This window comes from Rhododendron vialii, chromosome 10a (genome assembly GCF_030253575.1).
Source record: "Rhododendron vialii isolate Sample 1 chromosome 10a, ASM3025357v1".
Classification (NCBI taxonomy): domain Eukaryota; kingdom Viridiplantae; phylum Streptophyta; class Magnoliopsida; order Ericales; family Ericaceae; genus Rhododendron; species Rhododendron vialii.
Window position 1 is genome coordinate 11,539,713 of NC_080566.1, and position 20,891 is coordinate 11,560,603.

At 58.3% G+C, this 20,891-nt stretch overlaps 51 non-coding genes across 51 annotated transcripts; all 51 read left to right on the forward strand.

The window, feature by feature from the left end:
- Positions 1-42: 42 nt before the first annotated feature.
- LOC131306179 (5S ribosomal RNA) lies at positions 43-161 on the forward strand. Its single transcript, XR_009193727.1, has one exon. It is a non-coding gene; the product is annotated as a 5S ribosomal RNA (ribosomal RNA).
- Positions 162-449: 288 nt separating this feature from the next.
- On the forward strand, positions 450-568 carry LOC131306180 (5S ribosomal RNA). The gene has a single exon (XR_009193728.1). It is a non-coding gene; the product is annotated as a 5S ribosomal RNA (ribosomal RNA).
- A 292-nt stretch (positions 569-860) lies between these two features.
- LOC131306181 (5S ribosomal RNA) lies at positions 861-979 on the forward strand. Its single transcript, XR_009193729.1, has one exon. It is a non-coding gene; the product is annotated as a 5S ribosomal RNA (ribosomal RNA).
- A 288-nt stretch (positions 980-1,267) lies between these two features.
- LOC131306183 (5S ribosomal RNA) lies at positions 1,268-1,386 on the forward strand. Its single transcript, XR_009193731.1, has one exon. It is a non-coding gene; the product is annotated as a 5S ribosomal RNA (ribosomal RNA).
- Positions 1,387-1,678: 292 nt separating this feature from the next.
- Positions 1,679-1,797, forward strand: LOC131306184 (5S ribosomal RNA). Its single transcript, XR_009193733.1, has one exon. It is a non-coding gene; the product is annotated as a 5S ribosomal RNA (ribosomal RNA).
- Positions 1,798-2,085: 288 nt separating this feature from the next.
- LOC131306185 (5S ribosomal RNA) lies at positions 2,086-2,204 on the forward strand. The gene has a single exon (XR_009193734.1). It is a non-coding gene; the product is annotated as a 5S ribosomal RNA (ribosomal RNA).
- A 292-nt stretch (positions 2,205-2,496) lies between these two features.
- LOC131306186 (5S ribosomal RNA) lies at positions 2,497-2,615 on the forward strand. The gene has a single exon (XR_009193735.1). It is a non-coding gene; the product is annotated as a 5S ribosomal RNA (ribosomal RNA).
- Positions 2,616-2,903: 288 nt separating this feature from the next.
- On the forward strand, positions 2,904-3,022 carry LOC131306187 (5S ribosomal RNA). Its single transcript, XR_009193736.1, has one exon. It is a non-coding gene; the product is annotated as a 5S ribosomal RNA (ribosomal RNA).
- A 288-nt stretch (positions 3,023-3,310) lies between these two features.
- On the forward strand, positions 3,311-3,429 carry LOC131306188 (5S ribosomal RNA). The gene has a single exon (XR_009193737.1). It is a non-coding gene; the product is annotated as a 5S ribosomal RNA (ribosomal RNA).
- A 292-nt stretch (positions 3,430-3,721) lies between these two features.
- Positions 3,722-3,840, forward strand: LOC131306189 (5S ribosomal RNA). Its single transcript, XR_009193738.1, has one exon. It is a non-coding gene; the product is annotated as a 5S ribosomal RNA (ribosomal RNA).
- Positions 3,841-4,128: 288 nt separating this feature from the next.
- On the forward strand, positions 4,129-4,247 carry LOC131306190 (5S ribosomal RNA). Its single transcript, XR_009193739.1, has one exon. It is a non-coding gene; the product is annotated as a 5S ribosomal RNA (ribosomal RNA).
- Positions 4,248-4,535: 288 nt separating this feature from the next.
- LOC131306191 (5S ribosomal RNA) lies at positions 4,536-4,654 on the forward strand. Its single transcript, XR_009193740.1, has one exon. It is a non-coding gene; the product is annotated as a 5S ribosomal RNA (ribosomal RNA).
- Positions 4,655-4,946: 292 nt separating this feature from the next.
- Positions 4,947-5,065, forward strand: LOC131306192 (5S ribosomal RNA). Its single transcript, XR_009193741.1, has one exon. It is a non-coding gene; the product is annotated as a 5S ribosomal RNA (ribosomal RNA).
- A 288-nt stretch (positions 5,066-5,353) lies between these two features.
- On the forward strand, positions 5,354-5,472 carry LOC131306194 (5S ribosomal RNA). The gene has a single exon (XR_009193743.1). It is a non-coding gene; the product is annotated as a 5S ribosomal RNA (ribosomal RNA).
- A 288-nt stretch (positions 5,473-5,760) lies between these two features.
- Positions 5,761-5,879, forward strand: LOC131306195 (5S ribosomal RNA). Its single transcript, XR_009193744.1, has one exon. It is a non-coding gene; the product is annotated as a 5S ribosomal RNA (ribosomal RNA).
- A 292-nt stretch (positions 5,880-6,171) lies between these two features.
- LOC131306196 (5S ribosomal RNA) lies at positions 6,172-6,290 on the forward strand. Its single transcript, XR_009193745.1, has one exon. It is a non-coding gene; the product is annotated as a 5S ribosomal RNA (ribosomal RNA).
- A 288-nt stretch (positions 6,291-6,578) lies between these two features.
- Positions 6,579-6,697, forward strand: LOC131306197 (5S ribosomal RNA). The gene has a single exon (XR_009193746.1). It is a non-coding gene; the product is annotated as a 5S ribosomal RNA (ribosomal RNA).
- A 292-nt stretch (positions 6,698-6,989) lies between these two features.
- Positions 6,990-7,108, forward strand: LOC131306198 (5S ribosomal RNA). The gene has a single exon (XR_009193747.1). It is a non-coding gene; the product is annotated as a 5S ribosomal RNA (ribosomal RNA).
- A 288-nt stretch (positions 7,109-7,396) lies between these two features.
- Positions 7,397-7,515, forward strand: LOC131306199 (5S ribosomal RNA). Its single transcript, XR_009193748.1, has one exon. It is a non-coding gene; the product is annotated as a 5S ribosomal RNA (ribosomal RNA).
- A 292-nt stretch (positions 7,516-7,807) lies between these two features.
- On the forward strand, positions 7,808-7,926 carry LOC131306200 (5S ribosomal RNA). The gene has a single exon (XR_009193749.1). It is a non-coding gene; the product is annotated as a 5S ribosomal RNA (ribosomal RNA).
- A 288-nt stretch (positions 7,927-8,214) lies between these two features.
- LOC131306201 (5S ribosomal RNA) lies at positions 8,215-8,333 on the forward strand. The gene has a single exon (XR_009193750.1). It is a non-coding gene; the product is annotated as a 5S ribosomal RNA (ribosomal RNA).
- A 292-nt stretch (positions 8,334-8,625) lies between these two features.
- LOC131306202 (5S ribosomal RNA) lies at positions 8,626-8,744 on the forward strand. Its single transcript, XR_009193751.1, has one exon. It is a non-coding gene; the product is annotated as a 5S ribosomal RNA (ribosomal RNA).
- Positions 8,745-9,032: 288 nt separating this feature from the next.
- Positions 9,033-9,151, forward strand: LOC131306203 (5S ribosomal RNA). Its single transcript, XR_009193752.1, has one exon. It is a non-coding gene; the product is annotated as a 5S ribosomal RNA (ribosomal RNA).
- Positions 9,152-9,439: 288 nt separating this feature from the next.
- On the forward strand, positions 9,440-9,558 carry LOC131306205 (5S ribosomal RNA). Its single transcript, XR_009193754.1, has one exon. It is a non-coding gene; the product is annotated as a 5S ribosomal RNA (ribosomal RNA).
- A 292-nt stretch (positions 9,559-9,850) lies between these two features.
- LOC131306206 (5S ribosomal RNA) lies at positions 9,851-9,969 on the forward strand. Its single transcript, XR_009193755.1, has one exon. It is a non-coding gene; the product is annotated as a 5S ribosomal RNA (ribosomal RNA).
- Positions 9,970-10,257: 288 nt separating this feature from the next.
- Positions 10,258-10,376, forward strand: LOC131306207 (5S ribosomal RNA). The gene has a single exon (XR_009193756.1). It is a non-coding gene; the product is annotated as a 5S ribosomal RNA (ribosomal RNA).
- Positions 10,377-10,668: 292 nt separating this feature from the next.
- Positions 10,669-10,787, forward strand: LOC131306208 (5S ribosomal RNA). Its single transcript, XR_009193757.1, has one exon. It is a non-coding gene; the product is annotated as a 5S ribosomal RNA (ribosomal RNA).
- Positions 10,788-11,075: 288 nt separating this feature from the next.
- LOC131306209 (5S ribosomal RNA) lies at positions 11,076-11,194 on the forward strand. The gene has a single exon (XR_009193758.1). It is a non-coding gene; the product is annotated as a 5S ribosomal RNA (ribosomal RNA).
- Positions 11,195-11,486: 292 nt separating this feature from the next.
- On the forward strand, positions 11,487-11,605 carry LOC131306210 (5S ribosomal RNA). Its single transcript, XR_009193759.1, has one exon. It is a non-coding gene; the product is annotated as a 5S ribosomal RNA (ribosomal RNA).
- Positions 11,606-11,893: 288 nt separating this feature from the next.
- Positions 11,894-12,012, forward strand: LOC131306211 (5S ribosomal RNA). Its single transcript, XR_009193760.1, has one exon. It is a non-coding gene; the product is annotated as a 5S ribosomal RNA (ribosomal RNA).
- Positions 12,013-12,304: 292 nt separating this feature from the next.
- On the forward strand, positions 12,305-12,423 carry LOC131306212 (5S ribosomal RNA). Its single transcript, XR_009193761.1, has one exon. It is a non-coding gene; the product is annotated as a 5S ribosomal RNA (ribosomal RNA).
- A 288-nt stretch (positions 12,424-12,711) lies between these two features.
- On the forward strand, positions 12,712-12,830 carry LOC131306213 (5S ribosomal RNA). Its single transcript, XR_009193762.1, has one exon. It is a non-coding gene; the product is annotated as a 5S ribosomal RNA (ribosomal RNA).
- Positions 12,831-13,122: 292 nt separating this feature from the next.
- On the forward strand, positions 13,123-13,241 carry LOC131306214 (5S ribosomal RNA). The gene has a single exon (XR_009193763.1). It is a non-coding gene; the product is annotated as a 5S ribosomal RNA (ribosomal RNA).
- A 288-nt stretch (positions 13,242-13,529) lies between these two features.
- LOC131306217 (5S ribosomal RNA) lies at positions 13,530-13,648 on the forward strand. The gene has a single exon (XR_009193765.1). It is a non-coding gene; the product is annotated as a 5S ribosomal RNA (ribosomal RNA).
- Positions 13,649-13,940: 292 nt separating this feature from the next.
- Positions 13,941-14,059, forward strand: LOC131306218 (5S ribosomal RNA). Its single transcript, XR_009193766.1, has one exon. It is a non-coding gene; the product is annotated as a 5S ribosomal RNA (ribosomal RNA).
- Positions 14,060-14,347: 288 nt separating this feature from the next.
- Positions 14,348-14,466, forward strand: LOC131306219 (5S ribosomal RNA). Its single transcript, XR_009193767.1, has one exon. It is a non-coding gene; the product is annotated as a 5S ribosomal RNA (ribosomal RNA).
- A 292-nt stretch (positions 14,467-14,758) lies between these two features.
- LOC131306220 (5S ribosomal RNA) lies at positions 14,759-14,877 on the forward strand. The gene has a single exon (XR_009193768.1). It is a non-coding gene; the product is annotated as a 5S ribosomal RNA (ribosomal RNA).
- A 288-nt stretch (positions 14,878-15,165) lies between these two features.
- LOC131306221 (5S ribosomal RNA) lies at positions 15,166-15,284 on the forward strand. Its single transcript, XR_009193769.1, has one exon. It is a non-coding gene; the product is annotated as a 5S ribosomal RNA (ribosomal RNA).
- Positions 15,285-15,576: 292 nt separating this feature from the next.
- Positions 15,577-15,695, forward strand: LOC131306223 (5S ribosomal RNA). The gene has a single exon (XR_009193771.1). It is a non-coding gene; the product is annotated as a 5S ribosomal RNA (ribosomal RNA).
- A 288-nt stretch (positions 15,696-15,983) lies between these two features.
- On the forward strand, positions 15,984-16,102 carry LOC131306224 (5S ribosomal RNA). Its single transcript, XR_009193772.1, has one exon. It is a non-coding gene; the product is annotated as a 5S ribosomal RNA (ribosomal RNA).
- A 292-nt stretch (positions 16,103-16,394) lies between these two features.
- LOC131306225 (5S ribosomal RNA) lies at positions 16,395-16,513 on the forward strand. Its single transcript, XR_009193773.1, has one exon. It is a non-coding gene; the product is annotated as a 5S ribosomal RNA (ribosomal RNA).
- A 288-nt stretch (positions 16,514-16,801) lies between these two features.
- LOC131306226 (5S ribosomal RNA) lies at positions 16,802-16,920 on the forward strand. The gene has a single exon (XR_009193774.1). It is a non-coding gene; the product is annotated as a 5S ribosomal RNA (ribosomal RNA).
- Positions 16,921-17,212: 292 nt separating this feature from the next.
- Positions 17,213-17,331, forward strand: LOC131306227 (5S ribosomal RNA). Its single transcript, XR_009193775.1, has one exon. It is a non-coding gene; the product is annotated as a 5S ribosomal RNA (ribosomal RNA).
- A 288-nt stretch (positions 17,332-17,619) lies between these two features.
- Positions 17,620-17,738, forward strand: LOC131306229 (5S ribosomal RNA). Its single transcript, XR_009193777.1, has one exon. It is a non-coding gene; the product is annotated as a 5S ribosomal RNA (ribosomal RNA).
- A 292-nt stretch (positions 17,739-18,030) lies between these two features.
- LOC131306230 (5S ribosomal RNA) lies at positions 18,031-18,149 on the forward strand. Its single transcript, XR_009193778.1, has one exon. It is a non-coding gene; the product is annotated as a 5S ribosomal RNA (ribosomal RNA).
- Positions 18,150-18,437: 288 nt separating this feature from the next.
- On the forward strand, positions 18,438-18,556 carry LOC131306232 (5S ribosomal RNA). Its single transcript, XR_009193779.1, has one exon. It is a non-coding gene; the product is annotated as a 5S ribosomal RNA (ribosomal RNA).
- A 292-nt stretch (positions 18,557-18,848) lies between these two features.
- Positions 18,849-18,967, forward strand: LOC131306233 (5S ribosomal RNA). The gene has a single exon (XR_009193780.1). It is a non-coding gene; the product is annotated as a 5S ribosomal RNA (ribosomal RNA).
- Positions 18,968-19,255: 288 nt separating this feature from the next.
- LOC131306234 (5S ribosomal RNA) lies at positions 19,256-19,374 on the forward strand. The gene has a single exon (XR_009193781.1). It is a non-coding gene; the product is annotated as a 5S ribosomal RNA (ribosomal RNA).
- Positions 19,375-19,666: 292 nt separating this feature from the next.
- LOC131306235 (5S ribosomal RNA) lies at positions 19,667-19,785 on the forward strand. Its single transcript, XR_009193782.1, has one exon. It is a non-coding gene; the product is annotated as a 5S ribosomal RNA (ribosomal RNA).
- Positions 19,786-20,073: 288 nt separating this feature from the next.
- LOC131306236 (5S ribosomal RNA) lies at positions 20,074-20,192 on the forward strand. The gene has a single exon (XR_009193783.1). It is a non-coding gene; the product is annotated as a 5S ribosomal RNA (ribosomal RNA).
- Positions 20,193-20,484: 292 nt separating this feature from the next.
- LOC131306238 (5S ribosomal RNA) lies at positions 20,485-20,603 on the forward strand. The gene has a single exon (XR_009193784.1). It is a non-coding gene; the product is annotated as a 5S ribosomal RNA (ribosomal RNA).
- Positions 20,604-20,891: the final 288 nt, after the last annotated feature.

The following is a 20,891-nucleotide window of genomic DNA, read 5'->3' on the forward strand; positions in this document are numbered from 1 at the left end:
GCAGAAAAATGGACCAAAAGAATTGAAAGCGGAGTGCCTATCGGGTGCGATCATACCAGCACTAATGCACCGGATCCCATCAGAACTCCGCAGTTAAGCGTGCTTGGGCGAGAGTAGTACTAGGATGGGTGACCCCCTGGGAAGTCCTCGTGTTGCACCCCTTTTTCGTTTTTGTACGAAATCCCTTCCCCGCCCCCCGTTCCCTTCTTTCATCCGGTCGCCGCAACTTCGGCTCATGCCGTCCGGATCTTCCCGGAGAGTTTTCGCAGCGATTTTTCCAGCTTCGAGCCAAAATAGCCCCGTCAGCGGGCACGTTCGGCCGCAGCCATCCCTCCAACGGGATACGGGGTCCGGCCGGCGAGACGTGGCCAAGAAAGCCAGAGATAGAGCGAGCGGTGCCCGACGGGGCCGAAAAATGGACCAAAAGAATTGAAAGCGGAGTGCCTATCGGGTGCGATCATACCAGCACTAATGCACCGGATCCCATCAGAACTCCGCAGTTAAGCGTGCTTGGGCGAGAGTAGTACTAGGATGGGTGACCCCCTGGGAAGTCCTCGTGTTGCACCCCTTTTTCGTTTTTGTACGAAATCCCTTCCCCGCCCCCCGTTCCCTTCTTTCATCCGGTCGCCGCAACTTCGGCTCATTCCGTCCGGATCTTCCCGGAGAGTTTTCGCTGCAGCGATTTTTCGAGCTGCGAGCCAAAATAGCCCCCTTCAGCGGGCACTCTCGGCCGTAGCCATCCCTCCAACGGGATACGGGGTCCGGCCGGCGAGACGTGGCCAAGAAAGCCAGAGATAGAGCGAGCAGTGCCCGACGGGGCAGAAAAATGGACCAAAAGAATTGAAAGCGGAGTGCCTATCGGGTGCGATCATACCAGCACTAATGCACCGGATCCCATCAGAACTCCGCAGTTAAGCGTGCTTGGGCGAGAGTAGTACTAGGATGGGTGACCCCCTGGGAAGTCCTCGTGTTGCACCCCTTTTTCGTTTTTGTACGAAATCCCTTCCCCGCCCCCCGTTCCCTTCTTTCATCCGGTCGCCGCAACTTCGGCTCATGCCGTCCGGATCTTCCCGGAGAGTTTTCGCAGCGATTTTTCCAGCTTCGAGCCAAAATAGCCCCGTCAGCGGGCACGTTCGGCCGCAGCCATCCCTCCAACGGGATACGGGGTCCGGCCGGCGAGACGTGGCCAAGAAAGCCAGAGATAGAGCGAGCGGTGCCCGACGGGGCCGAAAAATGGACCAAAAGAATTGAAAGCGGAGTGCCTATCGGGTGCGATCATACCAGCACTAATGCACCGGATCCCATCAGAACTCCGCAGTTAAGCGTGCTTGGGCGAGAGTAGTACTAGGATGGGTGACCCCCTGGGAAGTCCTCGTGTTGCACCCCTTTTTCGTTTTTGTACGAAATCCCTTCCCCGCCCCCCGTTCCCTTCTTTCATCCGGTCGCCGCAACTTCGGCTCATTCCGTCCGGATCTTCCCGGAGAGTTTTCGCTGCAGCGATTTTTCGAGCTGCGAGCCAAAATAGCCCCCTTCAGCGGGCACTCTCGGCCGTAGCCATCCCTCCAACGGGATACGGGGTCCGGCCGGCGAGACGTGGCCAAGAAAGCCAGAGATAGAGCGAGCAGTGCCCGACGGGGCAGAAAAATGGACCAAAAGAATTGAAAGCGGAGTGCCTATCGGGTGCGATCATACCAGCACTAATGCACCGGATCCCATCAGAACTCCGCAGTTAAGCGTGCTTGGGCGAGAGTAGTACTAGGATGGGTGACCCCCTGGGAAGTCCTCGTGTTGCACCCCTTTTTCGTTTTTGTACGAAATCCCTTCCCCGCCCCCCGTTCCCTTCTTTCATCCGGTCGCCGCAACTTCGGCTCATGCCGTCCGGATCTTCCCGGAGAGTTTTCGCAGCGATTTTTCCAGCTTCGAGCCAAAATAGCCCCGTCAGCGGGCACGTTCGGCCGCAGCCATCCCTCCAACGGGATACGGGGTCCGGCCGGCGAGACGTGGCCAAGAAAGCCAGAGATAGAGCGAGCGGTGCCCGACGGGGCCGAAAAATGGACCAAAAGAATTGAAAGCGGAGTGCCTATCGGGTGCGATCATACCAGCACTAATGCACCGGATCCCATCAGAACTCCGCAGTTAAGCGTGCTTGGGCGAGAGTAGTACTAGGATGGGTGACCCCCTGGGAAGTCCTCGTGTTGCACCCCTTTTTCGTTTTTGTACGAAATCCCTTCCCCGCCCCCCGTTCCCTTCTTTCATCCGGTCGCCGCAACTTCGGCTCATTCCGTCCGGATCTTCCCGGAGAGTTTTCGCTGCAGCGATTTTTCGAGCTGCGAGCCAAAATAGCCCCCTTCAGCGGGCACTCTCGGCCGTAGCCATCCCTCCAACGGGATACGGGGTCCGGCCGGCGAGACGTGGCCAAGAAAGCCAGAGATAGAGCGAGCAGTGCCCGACGGGGCAGAAAAATGGACCAAAAGAATTGAAAGCGGAGTGCCTATCGGGTGCGATCATACCAGCACTAATGCACCGGATCCCATCAGAACTCCGCAGTTAAGCGTGCTTGGGCGAGAGTAGTACTAGGATGGGTGACCCCCTGGGAAGTCCTCGTGTTGCACCCCTTTTTCGTTTTTGTACGAAATCCCTTCCCCGCCCCCCGTTCCCTTCTTTCATCCGGTCGCCGCAACTTCGGCTCATGCCGTCCGGATCTTCCCGGAGAGTTTTCGCAGCGATTTTTCCAGCTTCGAGCCAAAATAGCCCCGTCAGCGGGCACGTTCGGCCGCAGCCATCCCTCCAACGGGATACGGGGTCCGGCCGGCGAGACGTGGCCAAGAAAGCCAGAGATAGAGCGAGCGGTGCCCGACGGGGCCGAAAAATGGACCAAAAGAATTGAAAGCGGAGTGCCTATCGGGTGCGATCATACCAGCACTAATGCACCGGATCCCATCAGAACTCCGCAGTTAAGCGTGCTTGGGCGAGAGTAGTACTAGGATGGGTGACCCCCTGGGAAGTCCTCGTGTTGCACCCCTTTTTCGTTTTTGTACGAAATCCCTTCCCCGCCCCCCGTTCCCTTCTTTCATCCGGTCGCCGCAACTTCGGCTCATGCCGTCCGGATCTTCCCGGAGAGTTTTCGCAGCGATTTTTCCAGCTTCGAGCCAAAATAGCCCCGTCAGCGGGCACGTTCGGCCGCAGCCATCCCTCCAACGGGATACGGGGTCCGGCCGGCGAGACGTGGCCAAGAAAGCCAGAGATAGAGCGAGCGGTGCCCGACGGGGCCGAAAAATGGACCAAAAGAATTGAAAGCGGAGTGCCTATCGGGTGCGATCATACCAGCACTAATGCACCGGATCCCATCAGAACTCCGCAGTTAAGCGTGCTTGGGCGAGAGTAGTACTAGGATGGGTGACCCCCTGGGAAGTCCTCGTGTTGCACCCCTTTTTCGTTTTTGTACGAAATCCCTTCCCCGCCCCCCGTTCCCTTCTTTCATCCGGTCGCCGCAACTTCGGCTCATTCCGTCCGGATCTTCCCGGAGAGTTTTCGCTGCAGCGATTTTTCGAGCTGCGAGCCAAAATAGCCCCCTTCAGCGGGCACTCTCGGCCGTAGCCATCCCTCCAACGGGATACGGGGTCCGGCCGGCGAGACGTGGCCAAGAAAGCCAGAGATAGAGCGAGCAGTGCCCGACGGGGCAGAAAAATGGACCAAAAGAATTGAAAGCGGAGTGCCTATCGGGTGCGATCATACCAGCACTAATGCACCGGATCCCATCAGAACTCCGCAGTTAAGCGTGCTTGGGCGAGAGTAGTACTAGGATGGGTGACCCCCTGGGAAGTCCTCGTGTTGCACCCCTTTTTCGTTTTTGTACGAAATCCCTTCCCCGCCCCCCGTTCCCTTCTTTCATCCGGTCGCCGCAACTTCGGCTCATGCCGTCCGGATCTTCCCGGAGAGTTTTCGCAGCGATTTTTCCAGCTTCGAGCCAAAATAGCCCCGTCAGCGGGCACGTTCGGCCGCAGCCATCCCTCCAACGGGATACGGGGTCCGGCCGGCGAGACGTGGCCAAGAAAGCCAGAGATAGAGCGAGCGGTGCCCGACGGGGCCGAAAAATGGACCAAAAGAATTGAAAGCGGAGTGCCTATCGGGTGCGATCATACCAGCACTAATGCACCGGATCCCATCAGAACTCCGCAGTTAAGCGTGCTTGGGCGAGAGTAGTACTAGGATGGGTGACCCCCTGGGAAGTCCTCGTGTTGCACCCCTTTTTCGTTTTTGTACGAAATCCCTTCCCCGCCCCCCGTTCCCTTCTTTCATCCGGTCGCCGCAACTTCGGCTCATGCCGTCCGGATCTTCCCGGAGAGTTTTCGCAGCGATTTTTCCAGCTTCGAGCCAAAATAGCCCCGTCAGCGGGCACGTTCGGCCGCAGCCATCCCTCCAACGGGATACGGGGTCCGGCCGGCGAGACGTGGCCAAGAAAGCCAGAGATAGAGCGAGCGGTGCCCGACGGGGCCGAAAAATGGACCAAAAGAATTGAAAGCGGAGTGCCTATCGGGTGCGATCATACCAGCACTAATGCACCGGATCCCATCAGAACTCCGCAGTTAAGCGTGCTTGGGCGAGAGTAGTACTAGGATGGGTGACCCCCTGGGAAGTCCTCGTGTTGCACCCCTTTTTCGTTTTTGTACGAAATCCCTTCCCCGCCCCCCGTTCCCTTCTTTCATCCGGTCGCCGCAACTTCGGCTCATTCCGTCCGGATCTTCCCGGAGAGTTTTCGCTGCAGCGATTTTTCGAGCTGCGAGCCAAAATAGCCCCCTTCAGCGGGCACTCTCGGCCGTAGCCATCCCTCCAACGGGATACGGGGTCCGGCCGGCGAGACGTGGCCAAGAAAGCCAGAGATAGAGCGAGCAGTGCCCGACGGGGCAGAAAAATGGACCAAAAGAATTGAAAGCGGAGTGCCTATCGGGTGCGATCATACCAGCACTAATGCACCGGATCCCATCAGAACTCCGCAGTTAAGCGTGCTTGGGCGAGAGTAGTACTAGGATGGGTGACCCCCTGGGAAGTCCTCGTGTTGCACCCCTTTTTCGTTTTTGTACGAAATCCCTTCCCCGCCCCCCGTTCCCTTCTTTCATCCGGTCGCCGCAACTTCGGCTCATGCCGTCCGGATCTTCCCGGAGAGTTTTCGCAGCGATTTTTCCAGCTTCGAGCCAAAATAGCCCCGTCAGCGGGCACGTTCGGCCGCAGCCATCCCTCCAACGGGATACGGGGTCCGGCCGGCGAGACGTGGCCAAGAAAGCCAGAGATAGAGCGAGCGGTGCCCGACGGGGCCGAAAAATGGACCAAAAGAATTGAAAGCGGAGTGCCTATCGGGTGCGATCATACCAGCACTAATGCACCGGATCCCATCAGAACTCCGCAGTTAAGCGTGCTTGGGCGAGAGTAGTACTAGGATGGGTGACCCCCTGGGAAGTCCTCGTGTTGCACCCCTTTTTCGTTTTTGTACGAAATCCCTTCCCCGCCCCCCGTTCCCTTCTTTCATCCGGTCGCCGCAACTTCGGCTCATGCCGTCCGGATCTTCCCGGAGAGTTTTCGCAGCGATTTTTCCAGCTTCGAGCCAAAATAGCCCCGTCAGCGGGCACGTTCGGCCGCAGCCATCCCTCCAACGGGATACGGGGTCCGGCCGGCGAGACGTGGCCAAGAAAGCCAGAGATAGAGCGAGCGGTGCCCGACGGGGCCGAAAAATGGACCAAAAGAATTGAAAGCGGAGTGCCTATCGGGTGCGATCATACCAGCACTAATGCACCGGATCCCATCAGAACTCCGCAGTTAAGCGTGCTTGGGCGAGAGTAGTACTAGGATGGGTGACCCCCTGGGAAGTCCTCGTGTTGCACCCCTTTTTCGTTTTTGTACGAAATCCCTTCCCCGCCCCCCGTTCCCTTCTTTCATCCGGTCGCCGCAACTTCGGCTCATTCCGTCCGGATCTTCCCGGAGAGTTTTCGCTGCAGCGATTTTTCGAGCTGCGAGCCAAAATAGCCCCCTTCAGCGGGCACTCTCGGCCGTAGCCATCCCTCCAACGGGATACGGGGTCCGGCCGGCGAGACGTGGCCAAGAAAGCCAGAGATAGAGCGAGCAGTGCCCGACGGGGCAGAAAAATGGACCAAAAGAATTGAAAGCGGAGTGCCTATCGGGTGCGATCATACCAGCACTAATGCACCGGATCCCATCAGAACTCCGCAGTTAAGCGTGCTTGGGCGAGAGTAGTACTAGGATGGGTGACCCCCTGGGAAGTCCTCGTGTTGCACCCCTTTTTCGTTTTTGTACGAAATCCCTTCCCCGCCCCCCGTTCCCTTCTTTCATCCGGTCGCCGCAACTTCGGCTCATGCCGTCCGGATCTTCCCGGAGAGTTTTCGCAGCGATTTTTCCAGCTTCGAGCCAAAATAGCCCCGTCAGCGGGCACGTTCGGCCGCAGCCATCCCTCCAACGGGATACGGGGTCCGGCCGGCGAGACGTGGCCAAGAAAGCCAGAGATAGAGCGAGCGGTGCCCGACGGGGCCGAAAAATGGACCAAAAGAATTGAAAGCGGAGTGCCTATCGGGTGCGATCATACCAGCACTAATGCACCGGATCCCATCAGAACTCCGCAGTTAAGCGTGCTTGGGCGAGAGTAGTACTAGGATGGGTGACCCCCTGGGAAGTCCTCGTGTTGCACCCCTTTTTCGTTTTTGTACGAAATCCCTTCCCCGCCCCCCGTTCCCTTCTTTCATCCGGTCGCCGCAACTTCGGCTCATTCCGTCCGGATCTTCCCGGAGAGTTTTCGCTGCAGCGATTTTTCGAGCTGCGAGCCAAAATAGCCCCCTTCAGCGGGCACTCTCGGCCGTAGCCATCCCTCCAACGGGATACGGGGTCCGGCCGGCGAGACGTGGCCAAGAAAGCCAGAGATAGAGCGAGCAGTGCCCGACGGGGCAGAAAAATGGACCAAAAGAATTGAAAGCGGAGTGCCTATCGGGTGCGATCATACCAGCACTAATGCACCGGATCCCATCAGAACTCCGCAGTTAAGCGTGCTTGGGCGAGAGTAGTACTAGGATGGGTGACCCCCTGGGAAGTCCTCGTGTTGCACCCCTTTTTCGTTTTTGTACGAAATCCCTTCCCCGCCCCCCGTTCCCTTCTTTCATCCGGTCGCCGCAACTTCGGCTCATGCCGTCCGGATCTTCCCGGAGAGTTTTCGCAGCGATTTTTCCAGCTTCGAGCCAAAATAGCCCCGTCAGCGGGCACGTTCGGCCGCAGCCATCCCTCCAACGGGATACGGGGTCCGGCCGGCGAGACGTGGCCAAGAAAGCCAGAGATAGAGCGAGCGGTGCCCGACGGGGCCGAAAAATGGACCAAAAGAATTGAAAGCGGAGTGCCTATCGGGTGCGATCATACCAGCACTAATGCACCGGATCCCATCAGAACTCCGCAGTTAAGCGTGCTTGGGCGAGAGTAGTACTAGGATGGGTGACCCCCTGGGAAGTCCTCGTGTTGCACCCCTTTTTCGTTTTTGTACGAAATCCCTTCCCCGCCCCCCGTTCCCTTCTTTCATCCGGTCGCCGCAACTTCGGCTCATTCCGTCCGGATCTTCCCGGAGAGTTTTCGCTGCAGCGATTTTTCGAGCTGCGAGCCAAAATAGCCCCCTTCAGCGGGCACTCTCGGCCGTAGCCATCCCTCCAACGGGATACGGGGTCCGGCCGGCGAGACGTGGCCAAGAAAGCCAGAGATAGAGCGAGCAGTGCCCGACGGGGCAGAAAAATGGACCAAAAGAATTGAAAGCGGAGTGCCTATCGGGTGCGATCATACCAGCACTAATGCACCGGATCCCATCAGAACTCCGCAGTTAAGCGTGCTTGGGCGAGAGTAGTACTAGGATGGGTGACCCCCTGGGAAGTCCTCGTGTTGCACCCCTTTTTCGTTTTTGTACGAAATCCCTTCCCCGCCCCCCGTTCCCTTCTTTCATCCGGTCGCCGCAACTTCGGCTCATGCCGTCCGGATCTTCCCGGAGAGTTTTCGCAGCGATTTTTCCAGCTTCGAGCCAAAATAGCCCCGTCAGCGGGCACGTTCGGCCGCAGCCATCCCTCCAACGGGATACGGGGTCCGGCCGGCGAGACGTGGCCAAGAAAGCCAGAGATAGAGCGAGCGGTGCCCGACGGGGCCGAAAAATGGACCAAAAGAATTGAAAGCGGAGTGCCTATCGGGTGCGATCATACCAGCACTAATGCACCGGATCCCATCAGAACTCCGCAGTTAAGCGTGCTTGGGCGAGAGTAGTACTAGGATGGGTGACCCCCTGGGAAGTCCTCGTGTTGCACCCCTTTTTCGTTTTTGTACGAAATCCCTTCCCCGCCCCCCGTTCCCTTCTTTCATCCGGTCGCCGCAACTTCGGCTCATTCCGTCCGGATCTTCCCGGAGAGTTTTCGCTGCAGCGATTTTTCGAGCTGCGAGCCAAAATAGCCCCCTTCAGCGGGCACTCTCGGCCGTAGCCATCCCTCCAACGGGATACGGGGTCCGGCCGGCGAGACGTGGCCAAGAAAGCCAGAGATAGAGCGAGCAGTGCCCGACGGGGCAGAAAAATGGACCAAAAGAATTGAAAGCGGAGTGCCTATCGGGTGCGATCATACCAGCACTAATGCACCGGATCCCATCAGAACTCCGCAGTTAAGCGTGCTTGGGCGAGAGTAGTACTAGGATGGGTGACCCCCTGGGAAGTCCTCGTGTTGCACCCCTTTTTCGTTTTTGTACGAAATCCCTTCCCCGCCCCCCGTTCCCTTCTTTCATCCGGTCGCCGCAACTTCGGCTCATGCCGTCCGGATCTTCCCGGAGAGTTTTCGCAGCGATTTTTCCAGCTTCGAGCCAAAATAGCCCCGTCAGCGGGCACGTTCGGCCGCAGCCATCCCTCCAACGGGATACGGGGTCCGGCCGGCGAGACGTGGCCAAGAAAGCCAGAGATAGAGCGAGCGGTGCCCGACGGGGCCGAAAAATGGACCAAAAGAATTGAAAGCGGAGTGCCTATCGGGTGCGATCATACCAGCACTAATGCACCGGATCCCATCAGAACTCCGCAGTTAAGCGTGCTTGGGCGAGAGTAGTACTAGGATGGGTGACCCCCTGGGAAGTCCTCGTGTTGCACCCCTTTTTCGTTTTTGTACGAAATCCCTTCCCCGCCCCCCGTTCCCTTCTTTCATCCGGTCGCCGCAACTTCGGCTCATGCCGTCCGGATCTTCCCGGAGAGTTTTCGCAGCGATTTTTCCAGCTTCGAGCCAAAATAGCCCCGTCAGCGGGCACGTTCGGCCGCAGCCATCCCTCCAACGGGATACGGGGTCCGGCCGGCGAGACGTGGCCAAGAAAGCCAGAGATAGAGCGAGCGGTGCCCGACGGGGCCGAAAAATGGACCAAAAGAATTGAAAGCGGAGTGCCTATCGGGTGCGATCATACCAGCACTAATGCACCGGATCCCATCAGAACTCCGCAGTTAAGCGTGCTTGGGCGAGAGTAGTACTAGGATGGGTGACCCCCTGGGAAGTCCTCGTGTTGCACCCCTTTTTCGTTTTTGTACGAAATCCCTTCCCCGCCCCCCGTTCCCTTCTTTCATCCGGTCGCCGCAACTTCGGCTCATTCCGTCCGGATCTTCCCGGAGAGTTTTCGCTGCAGCGATTTTTCGAGCTGCGAGCCAAAATAGCCCCCTTCAGCGGGCACTCTCGGCCGTAGCCATCCCTCCAACGGGATACGGGGTCCGGCCGGCGAGACGTGGCCAAGAAAGCCAGAGATAGAGCGAGCAGTGCCCGACGGGGCAGAAAAATGGACCAAAAGAATTGAAAGCGGAGTGCCTATCGGGTGCGATCATACCAGCACTAATGCACCGGATCCCATCAGAACTCCGCAGTTAAGCGTGCTTGGGCGAGAGTAGTACTAGGATGGGTGACCCCCTGGGAAGTCCTCGTGTTGCACCCCTTTTTCGTTTTTGTACGAAATCCCTTCCCCGCCCCCCGTTCCCTTCTTTCATCCGGTCGCCGCAACTTCGGCTCATGCCGTCCGGATCTTCCCGGAGAGTTTTCGCAGCGATTTTTCCAGCTTCGAGCCAAAATAGCCCCGTCAGCGGGCACGTTCGGCCGCAGCCATCCCTCCAACGGGATACGGGGTCCGGCCGGCGAGACGTGGCCAAGAAAGCCAGAGATAGAGCGAGCGGTGCCCGACGGGGCCGAAAAATGGACCAAAAGAATTGAAAGCGGAGTGCCTATCGGGTGCGATCATACCAGCACTAATGCACCGGATCCCATCAGAACTCCGCAGTTAAGCGTGCTTGGGCGAGAGTAGTACTAGGATGGGTGACCCCCTGGGAAGTCCTCGTGTTGCACCCCTTTTTCGTTTTTGTACGAAATCCCTTCCCCGCCCCCCGTTCCCTTCTTTCATCCGGTCGCCGCAACTTCGGCTCATTCCGTCCGGATCTTCCCGGAGAGTTTTCGCTGCAGCGATTTTTCGAGCTGCGAGCCAAAATAGCCCCCTTCAGCGGGCACTCTCGGCCGTAGCCATCCCTCCAACGGGATACGGGGTCCGGCCGGCGAGACGTGGCCAAGAAAGCCAGAGATAGAGCGAGCAGTGCCCGACGGGGCAGAAAAATGGACCAAAAGAATTGAAAGCGGAGTGCCTATCGGGTGCGATCATACCAGCACTAATGCACCGGATCCCATCAGAACTCCGCAGTTAAGCGTGCTTGGGCGAGAGTAGTACTAGGATGGGTGACCCCCTGGGAAGTCCTCGTGTTGCACCCCTTTTTCGTTTTTGTACGAAATCCCTTCCCCGCCCCCCGTTCCCTTCTTTCATCCGGTCGCCGCAACTTCGGCTCATGCCGTCCGGATCTTCCCGGAGAGTTTTCGCAGCGATTTTTCCAGCTTCGAGCCAAAATAGCCCCGTCAGCGGGCACGTTCGGCCGCAGCCATCCCTCCAACGGGATACGGGGTCCGGCCGGCGAGACGTGGCCAAGAAAGCCAGAGATAGAGCGAGCGGTGCCCGACGGGGCCGAAAAATGGACCAAAAGAATTGAAAGCGGAGTGCCTATCGGGTGCGATCATACCAGCACTAATGCACCGGATCCCATCAGAACTCCGCAGTTAAGCGTGCTTGGGCGAGAGTAGTACTAGGATGGGTGACCCCCTGGGAAGTCCTCGTGTTGCACCCCTTTTTCGTTTTTGTACGAAATCCCTTCCCCGCCCCCCGTTCCCTTCTTTCATCCGGTCGCCGCAACTTCGGCTCATTCCGTCCGGATCTTCCCGGAGAGTTTTCGCTGCAGCGATTTTTCGAGCTGCGAGCCAAAATAGCCCCCTTCAGCGGGCACTCTCGGCCGTAGCCATCCCTCCAACGGGATACGGGGTCCGGCCGGCGAGACGTGGCCAAGAAAGCCAGAGATAGAGCGAGCAGTGCCCGACGGGGCAGAAAAATGGACCAAAAGAATTGAAAGCGGAGTGCCTATCGGGTGCGATCATACCAGCACTAATGCACCGGATCCCATCAGAACTCCGCAGTTAAGCGTGCTTGGGCGAGAGTAGTACTAGGATGGGTGACCCCCTGGGAAGTCCTCGTGTTGCACCCCTTTTTCGTTTTTGTACGAAATCCCTTCCCCGCCCCCCGTTCCCTTCTTTCATCCGGTCGCCGCAACTTCGGCTCATGCCGTCCGGATCTTCCCGGAGAGTTTTCGCAGCGATTTTTCCAGCTTCGAGCCAAAATAGCCCCGTCAGCGGGCACGTTCGGCCGCAGCCATCCCTCCAACGGGATACGGGGTCCGGCCGGCGAGACGTGGCCAAGAAAGCCAGAGATAGAGCGAGCGGTGCCCGACGGGGCCGAAAAATGGACCAAAAGAATTGAAAGCGGAGTGCCTATCGGGTGCGATCATACCAGCACTAATGCACCGGATCCCATCAGAACTCCGCAGTTAAGCGTGCTTGGGCGAGAGTAGTACTAGGATGGGTGACCCCCTGGGAAGTCCTCGTGTTGCACCCCTTTTTCGTTTTTGTACGAAATCCCTTCCCCGCCCCCCGTTCCCTTCTTTCATCCGGTCGCCGCAACTTCGGCTCATTCCGTCCGGATCTTCCCGGAGAGTTTTCGCTGCAGCGATTTTTCGAGCTGCGAGCCAAAATAGCCCCCTTCAGCGGGCACTCTCGGCCGTAGCCATCCCTCCAACGGGATACGGGGTCCGGCCGGCGAGACGTGGCCAAGAAAGCCAGAGATAGAGCGAGCAGTGCCCGACGGGGCAGAAAAATGGACCAAAAGAATTGAAAGCGGAGTGCCTATCGGGTGCGATCATACCAGCACTAATGCACCGGATCCCATCAGAACTCCGCAGTTAAGCGTGCTTGGGCGAGAGTAGTACTAGGATGGGTGACCCCCTGGGAAGTCCTCGTGTTGCACCCCTTTTTCGTTTTTGTACGAAATCCCTTCCCCGCCCCCCGTTCCCTTCTTTCATCCGGTCGCCGCAACTTCGGCTCATGCCGTCCGGATCTTCCCGGAGAGTTTTCGCAGCGATTTTTCCAGCTTCGAGCCAAAATAGCCCCGTCAGCGGGCACGTTCGGCCGCAGCCATCCCTCCAACGGGATACGGGGTCCGGCCGGCGAGACGTGGCCAAGAAAGCCAGAGATAGAGCGAGCGGTGCCCGACGGGGCCGAAAAATGGACCAAAAGAATTGAAAGCGGAGTGCCTATCGGGTGCGATCATACCAGCACTAATGCACCGGATCCCATCAGAACTCCGCAGTTAAGCGTGCTTGGGCGAGAGTAGTACTAGGATGGGTGACCCCCTGGGAAGTCCTCGTGTTGCACCCCTTTTTCGTTTTTGTACGAAATCCCTTCCCCGCCCCCCGTTCCCTTCTTTCATCCGGTCGCCGCAACTTCGGCTCATTCCGTCCGGATCTTCCCGGAGAGTTTTCGCTGCAGCGATTTTTCGAGCTGCGAGCCAAAATAGCCCCCTTCAGCGGGCACTCTCGGCCGTAGCCATCCCTCCAACGGGATACGGGGTCCGGCCGGCGAGACGTGGCCAAGAAAGCCAGAGATAGAGCGAGCAGTGCCCGACGGGGCAGAAAAATGGACCAAAAGAATTGAAAGCGGAGTGCCTATCGGGTGCGATCATACCAGCACTAATGCACCGGATCCCATCAGAACTCCGCAGTTAAGCGTGCTTGGGCGAGAGTAGTACTAGGATGGGTGACCCCCTGGGAAGTCCTCGTGTTGCACCCCTTTTTCGTTTTTGTACGAAATCCCTTCCCCGCCCCCCGTTCCCTTCTTTCATCCGGTCGCCGCAACTTCGGCTCATGCCGTCCGGATCTTCCCGGAGAGTTTTCGCAGCGATTTTTCCAGCTTCGAGCCAAAATAGCCCCGTCAGCGGGCACGTTCGGCCGCAGCCATCCCTCCAACGGGATACGGGGTCCGGCCGGCGAGACGTGGCCAAGAAAGCCAGAGATAGAGCGAGCGGTGCCCGACGGGGCCGAAAAATGGACCAAAAGAATTGAAAGCGGAGTGCCTATCGGGTGCGATCATACCAGCACTAATGCACCGGATCCCATCAGAACTCCGCAGTTAAGCGTGCTTGGGCGAGAGTAGTACTAGGATGGGTGACCCCCTGGGAAGTCCTCGTGTTGCACCCCTTTTTCGTTTTTGTACGAAATCCCTTCCCCGCCCCCCGTTCCCTTCTTTCATCCGGTCGCCGCAACTTCGGCTCATTCCGTCCGGATCTTCCCGGAGAGTTTTCGCTGCAGCGATTTTTCGAGCTGCGAGCCAAAATAGCCCCCTTCAGCGGGCACTCTCGGCCGTAGCCATCCCTCCAACGGGATACGGGGTCCGGCCGGCGAGACGTGGCCAAGAAAGCCAGAGATAGAGCGAGCAGTGCCCGACGGGGCAGAAAAATGGACCAAAAGAATTGAAAGCGGAGTGCCTATCGGGTGCGATCATACCAGCACTAATGCACCGGATCCCATCAGAACTCCGCAGTTAAGCGTGCTTGGGCGAGAGTAGTACTAGGATGGGTGACCCCCTGGGAAGTCCTCGTGTTGCACCCCTTTTTCGTTTTTGTACGAAATCCCTTCCCCGCCCCCCGTTCCCTTCTTTCATCCGGTCGCCGCAACTTCGGCTCATGCCGTCCGGATCTTCCCGGAGAGTTTTCGCAGCGATTTTTCCAGCTTCGAGCCAAAATAGCCCCGTCAGCGGGCACGTTCGGCCGCAGCCATCCCTCCAACGGGATACGGGGTCCGGCCGGCGAGACGTGGCCAAGAAAGCCAGAGATAGAGCGAGCGGTGCCCGACGGGGCCGAAAAATGGACCAAAAGAATTGAAAGCGGAGTGCCTATCGGGTGCGATCATACCAGCACTAATGCACCGGATCCCATCAGAACTCCGCAGTTAAGCGTGCTTGGGCGAGAGTAGTACTAGGATGGGTGACCCCCTGGGAAGTCCTCGTGTTGCACCCCTTTTTCGTTTTTGTACGAAATCCCTTCCCCGCCCCCCGTTCCCTTCTTTCATCCGGTCGCCGCAACTTCGGCTCATTCCGTCCGGATCTTCCCGGAGAGTTTTCGCTGCAGCGATTTTTCGAGCTGCGAGCCAAAATAGCCCCCTTCAGCGGGCACTCTCGGCCGTAGCCATCCCTCCAACGGGATACGGGGTCCGGCCGGCGAGACGTGGCCAAGAAAGCCAGAGATAGAGCGAGCAGTGCCCGACGGGGCAGAAAAATGGACCAAAAGAATTGAAAGCGGAGTGCCTATCGGGTGCGATCATACCAGCACTAATGCACCGGATCCCATCAGAACTCCGCAGTTAAGCGTGCTTGGGCGAGAGTAGTACTAGGATGGGTGACCCCCTGGGAAGTCCTCGTGTTGCACCCCTTTTTCGTTTTTGTACGAAATCCCTTCCCCGCCCCCCGTTCCCTTCTTTCATCCGGTCGCCGCAACTTCGGCTCATGCCGTCCGGATCTTCCCGGAGAGTTTTCGCAGCGATTTTTCCAGCTTCGAGCCAAAATAGCCCCGTCAGCGGGCACGTTCGGCCGCAGCCATCCCTCCAACGGGATACGGGGTCCGGCCGGCGAGACGTGGCCAAGAAAGCCAGAGATAGAGCGAGCGGTGCCCGACGGGGCCGAAAAATGGACCAAAAGAATTGAAAGCGGAGTGCCTATCGGGTGCGATCATACCAGCACTAATGCACCGGATCCCATCAGAACTCCGCAGTTAAGCGTGCTTGGGCGAGAGTAGTACTAGGATGGGTGACCCCCTGGGAAGTCCTCGTGTTGCACCCCTTTTTCGTTTTTGTACGAAATCCCTTCCCCGCCCCCCGTTCCCTTCTTTCATCCGGTCGCCGCAACTTCGGCTCATTCCGTCCGGATCTTCCCGGAGAGTTTTCGCTGCAGCGATTTTTCGAGCTGCGAGCCAAAATAGCCCCCTTCAGCGGGCACTCTCGGCCGTAGCCATCCCTCCAACGGGATACGGGGTCCGGCCGGCGAGACGTGGCCAAGAAAGCCAGAGATAGAGCGAGCAGTGCCCGACGGGGCAGAAAAATGGACCAAAAGAATTGAAAGCGGAGTGCCTATCGGGTGCGATCATACCAGCACTAATGCACCGGATCCCATCAGAACTCCGCAGTTAAGCGTGCTTGGGCGAGAGTAGTACTAGGATGGGTGACCCCCTGGGAAGTCCTCGTGTTGCACCCCTTTTTCGTTTTTGTACGAAATCCCTTCCCCGCCCCCCGTTCCCTTCTTTCATCCGGTCGCCGCAACTTCGGCTCATGCCGTCCGGATCTTCCCGGAGAGTTTTCGCAGCGATTTTTCCAGCTTCGAGCCAAAATAGCCCCGTCAGCGGGCACGTTCGGCCGCAGCCATCCCTCCAACGGGATACGGGGTCCGGCCGGCGAGACGTGGCCAAGAAAGCCAGAGATAGAGCGAGCGGTGCCCGACGGGGCCGAAAAATGGACCAAAAGAATTGAAAGCGGAGTGCCTATCGGGTGCGATCATACCAGCACTAATGCACCGGATCCCATCAGAACTCCGCAGTTAAGCGTGCTTGGGCGAGAGTAGTACTAGGATGGGTGACCCCCTGGGAAGTCCTCGTGTTGCACCCCTTTTTCGTTTTTGTACGAAATCCCTTCCCCGCCCCCCGTTCCCTTCTTTCATCCGGTCGCCGCAACTTCGGCTCATTCCGTCCGGATCTTCCCGGAGGGTTTTCGCTGCAGCGATTTTTCGAGCTGCGAGCCAAAATAGCCCCCTTCAGCGGGCACTCTCGGCCGTAGCCATCCCTCCAACGGGATACGGGGTCCGGCCGGCGAGACGTGGCCAAGAAAGCCAGAGATAGAGCGAGCAGTGCCCGACGGGGCAGAAAAATGGACCAAAAGAATTGAAAGCGGAGTGCCTATCGGGTGCGATCATACCAGCACTAATGCACCGGATCCCATCAGAACTCCGCAGTTAAGCGTGCTTGGGCGAGAGTAGTACTAGGATGGGTGACCCCCTGGGAAGTCCTCGTGTTGCACCCCTTTTTCGTTTTTGTACGAAATCCCTTCCCCGCCCCCCGTTCCCTTCTTTCATCCGGTCGCCGCAACTTCGGCTCATGCCGTCCGGATCTTCCCGGAGAGTTTTCGCAGCGATTTTTCCAGCTTCGAGCCAAAATAGCCCCGTCAGCGGGCACGTTCGGCCGCAGCCATCCCTCCAACGGGATACGGGGTCCGGCCGGCGAGACGTGGCCAAGAAAGCCAGAGATAGAGCGAGCGGTGCCCGACGGGGCCGAAAAATGGACCAAAAGAATTGAAAGCGGAGTGCCTATCGGGTGCGATCATACCAGCACTAATGCACCGGATCCCATCAGAACTCCGCAGTTAAGCGTGCTTGGGCGAGAGTAGTACTAGGATGGGTGACCCCCTGGGAAGTCCTCGTGTTGCACCCCTTTTTCGTTTTTGTACGAAATCCCTTCCCCGCCCCCCGTTCCCTTCTTTCATCCGGTCGCCGCAACTTCGGCTCATTCCGTCCGGATCTTCCCGGAGAGTTTTCGCTGCAGCGATTTTTCGAGCTGCGAGCCAAAATAGCCCCCTTCAGCGGGCACTCTCGGCCGTAGCCATCCCTCCAACGGGATACGGGGTCCGGCCGGCGAGACGTGGCCAAGAAAGCCAGAGATAGAGCGAGCAGTGCCCGACGGGGCAGAAAAATGGACCAAAAGAATTGAAAGCGGAGTGCCTATCGGGTGCGATCATACCAGCACTAATGCACCGGATCCCATCAGAACTCCGCAGTTAAGCGTGCTTGGGCGAGAGTAGTACTAGGATGGGTGACCCCCTGGGAAGTCCTCGTGTTGCACCCCTTTTTCGTTTTTGTACGAAATCCCTTCCCCGCCCCCCGTTCCCTTCTTTCATCCGGTCGCCGCAACTTCGGCTCATGCCGTCCGGATCTTCCCGGAGAGTTTTCGCAGCGATTTTTCCAGCTTCGAGCCAAAATAGCCCCGTCAGCGGGCACGTTCGGCCGCAGCCATCCCTCCAACGGGATACGGGGTCCGGCCGGCGAGACGTGGCCAAGAAAGCCAGAGATAGAGCGAGCGGTGCCCGACGGGGCCGAAAAATGGACCAAAAGAATTGAAAGCGGAGTGCCTATCGGGTGCGATCATACCAGCACTAATGCACCGGATCCCATCAGAACTCCGCAGTTAAGCGTGCTTGGGCGAGAGTAGTACTAGGATGGGTGACCCCCTGGGAAGTCCTCGTGTTGCACCCCTTTTTCGTTTTTGTACGAAATCCCTTCCCCGCCCCCCGTTCCCTTCTTTCATCCGGTCGCCGCAACTTCGGCTCATTCCGTCCGGATCTTCCCGGAGAGTTTTCGCTGCAGCGATTTTTCGAGCTGCGAGCCAAAATAGCCCCCTTCAGCGGGCACTCTCGGCCGTAGCCATCCCTCCAACGGGATACGGGGTCCGGCCGGCGAGACGTGGCCAAGAAAGCCAGAGATAGAGCGAGCAGTGCCCGACGGGGCAGAAAAATGGACCAAAAGAATTGAAAGCGGAGTGCCTATCGGGTGCGATCATACCAGCACTAATGCACCGGATCCCATCAGAACTCCGCAGTTAAGCGTGCTTGGGCGAGAGTAGTACTAGGATGGGTGACCCCCTGGGAAGTCCTCGTGTTGCACCCCTTTTTCGTTTTTGTACGAAATCCCTTCCCCGCCCCCCGTTCCCTTCTTTCATCCGGTCGCCGCAACTTCGGCTCATGCCGTCCGGATCTTCCCGGAGAGTTTTCGCAGCGATTTTTCCAGCTTCGAGCCAAAATAGCCCCGTCAGCGGGCACGTTCGGCCGCAGCCATCCCTCCAACGGGATACGGGGTCCGGCCGGCGAGACGTGGCCAAGAAAGCCAGAGATAGAGCGAGCGGTGCCCGACGGGGCCGAAAAATGGACCAAAAGAATTGAAAGCGGAGTGCCTATCGGGTGCGATCATACCAGCACTAATGCACCGGATCCCATCAGAACTCCGCAGTTAAGCGTGCTTGGGCGAGAGTAGTACTAGGATGGGTGACCCCCTGGGAAGTCCTCGTGTTGCACCCCTTTTTCGTTTTTGTACGAAATCCCTTCCCCGCCCCCCGTTCCCTTCTTTCATCCGGTCGCCGCAACTTCGGCTCATTCCGTCCGGATCTTCCCGGAGAGTTTTCGCTGCAGCGATTTTTCGAGCTGCGAGCCAAAATAGCCCCCTTCAGCGGGCACTCTCGGCCGTAGCCATCCCTCCAACGGGATACGGGGTCCGGCCGGCGAGACGTGGCCAAGAAAGCCAGAGATAGAGCGAGCAGTGCCCGACGGGGCAGAAAAATGGACCAAAAGAATTGAAAGCGGAGTGCCTATCGGGTGCGATCATACCAGCACTAATGCACCGGATCCCATCAGAACTCCGCAGTTAAGCGTGCTTGGGCGAGAGTAGTACTAGGATGGGTGACCCCCTGGGAAGTCCTCGTGTTGCACCCCTTTTTCGTTTTTGTACGAAATCCCTTCCCCGCCCCCCGTTCCCTTCTTTCATCCGGTCGCCGCAACTTCGGCTCATGCCGTCCGGATCTTCCCGGAGAGTTTTCGCAGCGATTTTTCCAGCTTCGAGCCAAAATAGCCCCGTCAGCGGGCACGTTCGGCCGCAGCCATCCCTCCAACGGGATACGGGGTCCGGCCGGCGAGACGTGGCCAAGAAAGCCAGAGATAGAGCGAGCGGTGCCCGACGGGGCCGAAAAATGGACCAAAAGAATTGAAAGCGGAGTGCCTATCGGGTGCGATCATACCAGCACTAATGCACCGGATCCCATCAGAACTCCGCAGTTAAGCGTGCTTGGGCGAGAGTAGTACTAGGATGGGTGACCCCCTGGGAAGTCCTCGTGTTGCACCCCTTTTTCGTTTTTGTACGAAATCCCTTCCCCGCCCCCCGTTCCCTTCTTTCATCCGGTCGCCGCAACTTCGGCTCATTCCGTCCGGATCTTCCCGGAGAGTTTTCGCTGCAGCGATTTTTCGAGCTGCGAGCCAAAATAGCCCCCTTCAGCGGGCACTCTCGGCCGTAGCCATCCCTCCAACGGGATACGGGGTCCGGCCGGCGAGACGTGGCCAAGAAAGCCAGAGATAGAGCGAGCAGTGCCCGACGGGGCAGAAAAATGGACCAAAAGAATTGAAAGCGGAGTGCCTATCGGGTGCGATCATACCAGCACTAATGCACCGGATCCCATCAGAACTCCGCAGTTAAGCGTGCTTGGGCGAGAGTAGTACTAGGATGGGTGACCCCCTGGGAAGTCCTCGTGTTGCACCCCTTTTTCGTTTTTGTACGAAATCCCTTCCCCGCCCCCCGTTCCCTTCTTTCATCCGGTCGCCGCAACTTCGGCTCATGCCGTCCGGATCTTCCCGGAGAGTTTTCGCAGCGATTTTTCCAGCTTCGAGCCAAAATAGCCCCGTCAGCGGGCACGTTCGGCCGCAGCCATCCCTCCAACGGGATACGGGGTCCGGCCGGCGAGACGTGGCCAAGAAAGCCAGAGATAGAGCGAGCGGTGCCCGACGGGGCCGAAAAATGGACCAAAAGAATTGAAAGCGGAGTGCCTATCGGGTGCGATCATACCAGCACTAATGCACCGGATCCCATCAGAACTCCGCAGTTAAGCGTGCTTGGGCGAGAGTAGTACTAGGATGGGTGACCCCCTGGGAAGTCCTCGTGTTGCACCCCTTTTTCGTTTTTGTACGAAATCCCTTCCCCGCCCCCCGTTCCCTTCTTTCATCCGGTCGCCGCAACTTCGGCTCATTCCGTCCGGATCTTCCCGGAGAGTTTTCGCTGCAGCGATTTTTCGAGCTGCGAGCCAAAATAGCCCCCTTCAGCGGGCACTCTCGGCCGTAGCCATCCCTCCAACGGGATACGGGGTCCGGCCGGCGAGACGTGGCCAAGAAAGCCAGAGATAGAGCGAGCAGTGCCCGACGGGGCAGAAAAATGGACCAAAAGAATTGAAAGCGGAGTGCCTATCGGGTGCGATCATACCAGCACTAATGCACCGGATCCCATCAGAACTCCGCAGTTAAGCGTGCTTGGGCGAGAGTAGTACTAGGATGGGTGACCCCCTGGGAAGTCCTCGTGTTGCACCCCTTTTTCGTTTTTGTACGAAATCCCTTCCCCGCCCCCCGTTCCCTTCTTTCATCCGGTCGCCGCAACTTCGGCTCATGCCGTCCGGATCTTCCCGGAGAGTTTTCGCAGCGATTTTTCCAGCTTCGAGCCAAAATAGCCCCGTCAGCGGGCACGTTCGGCCGCAGCCATCCCTCCAACGGGATACGGGGTCCGGCCGGCGAGACGTGGCCAAGAAAGCCAGAGATAGAGCGAGCGGTGCCCGACGGGGCCGAAAAATGGACCAAAAGAATTGAAAGCGGAGTGCCTATC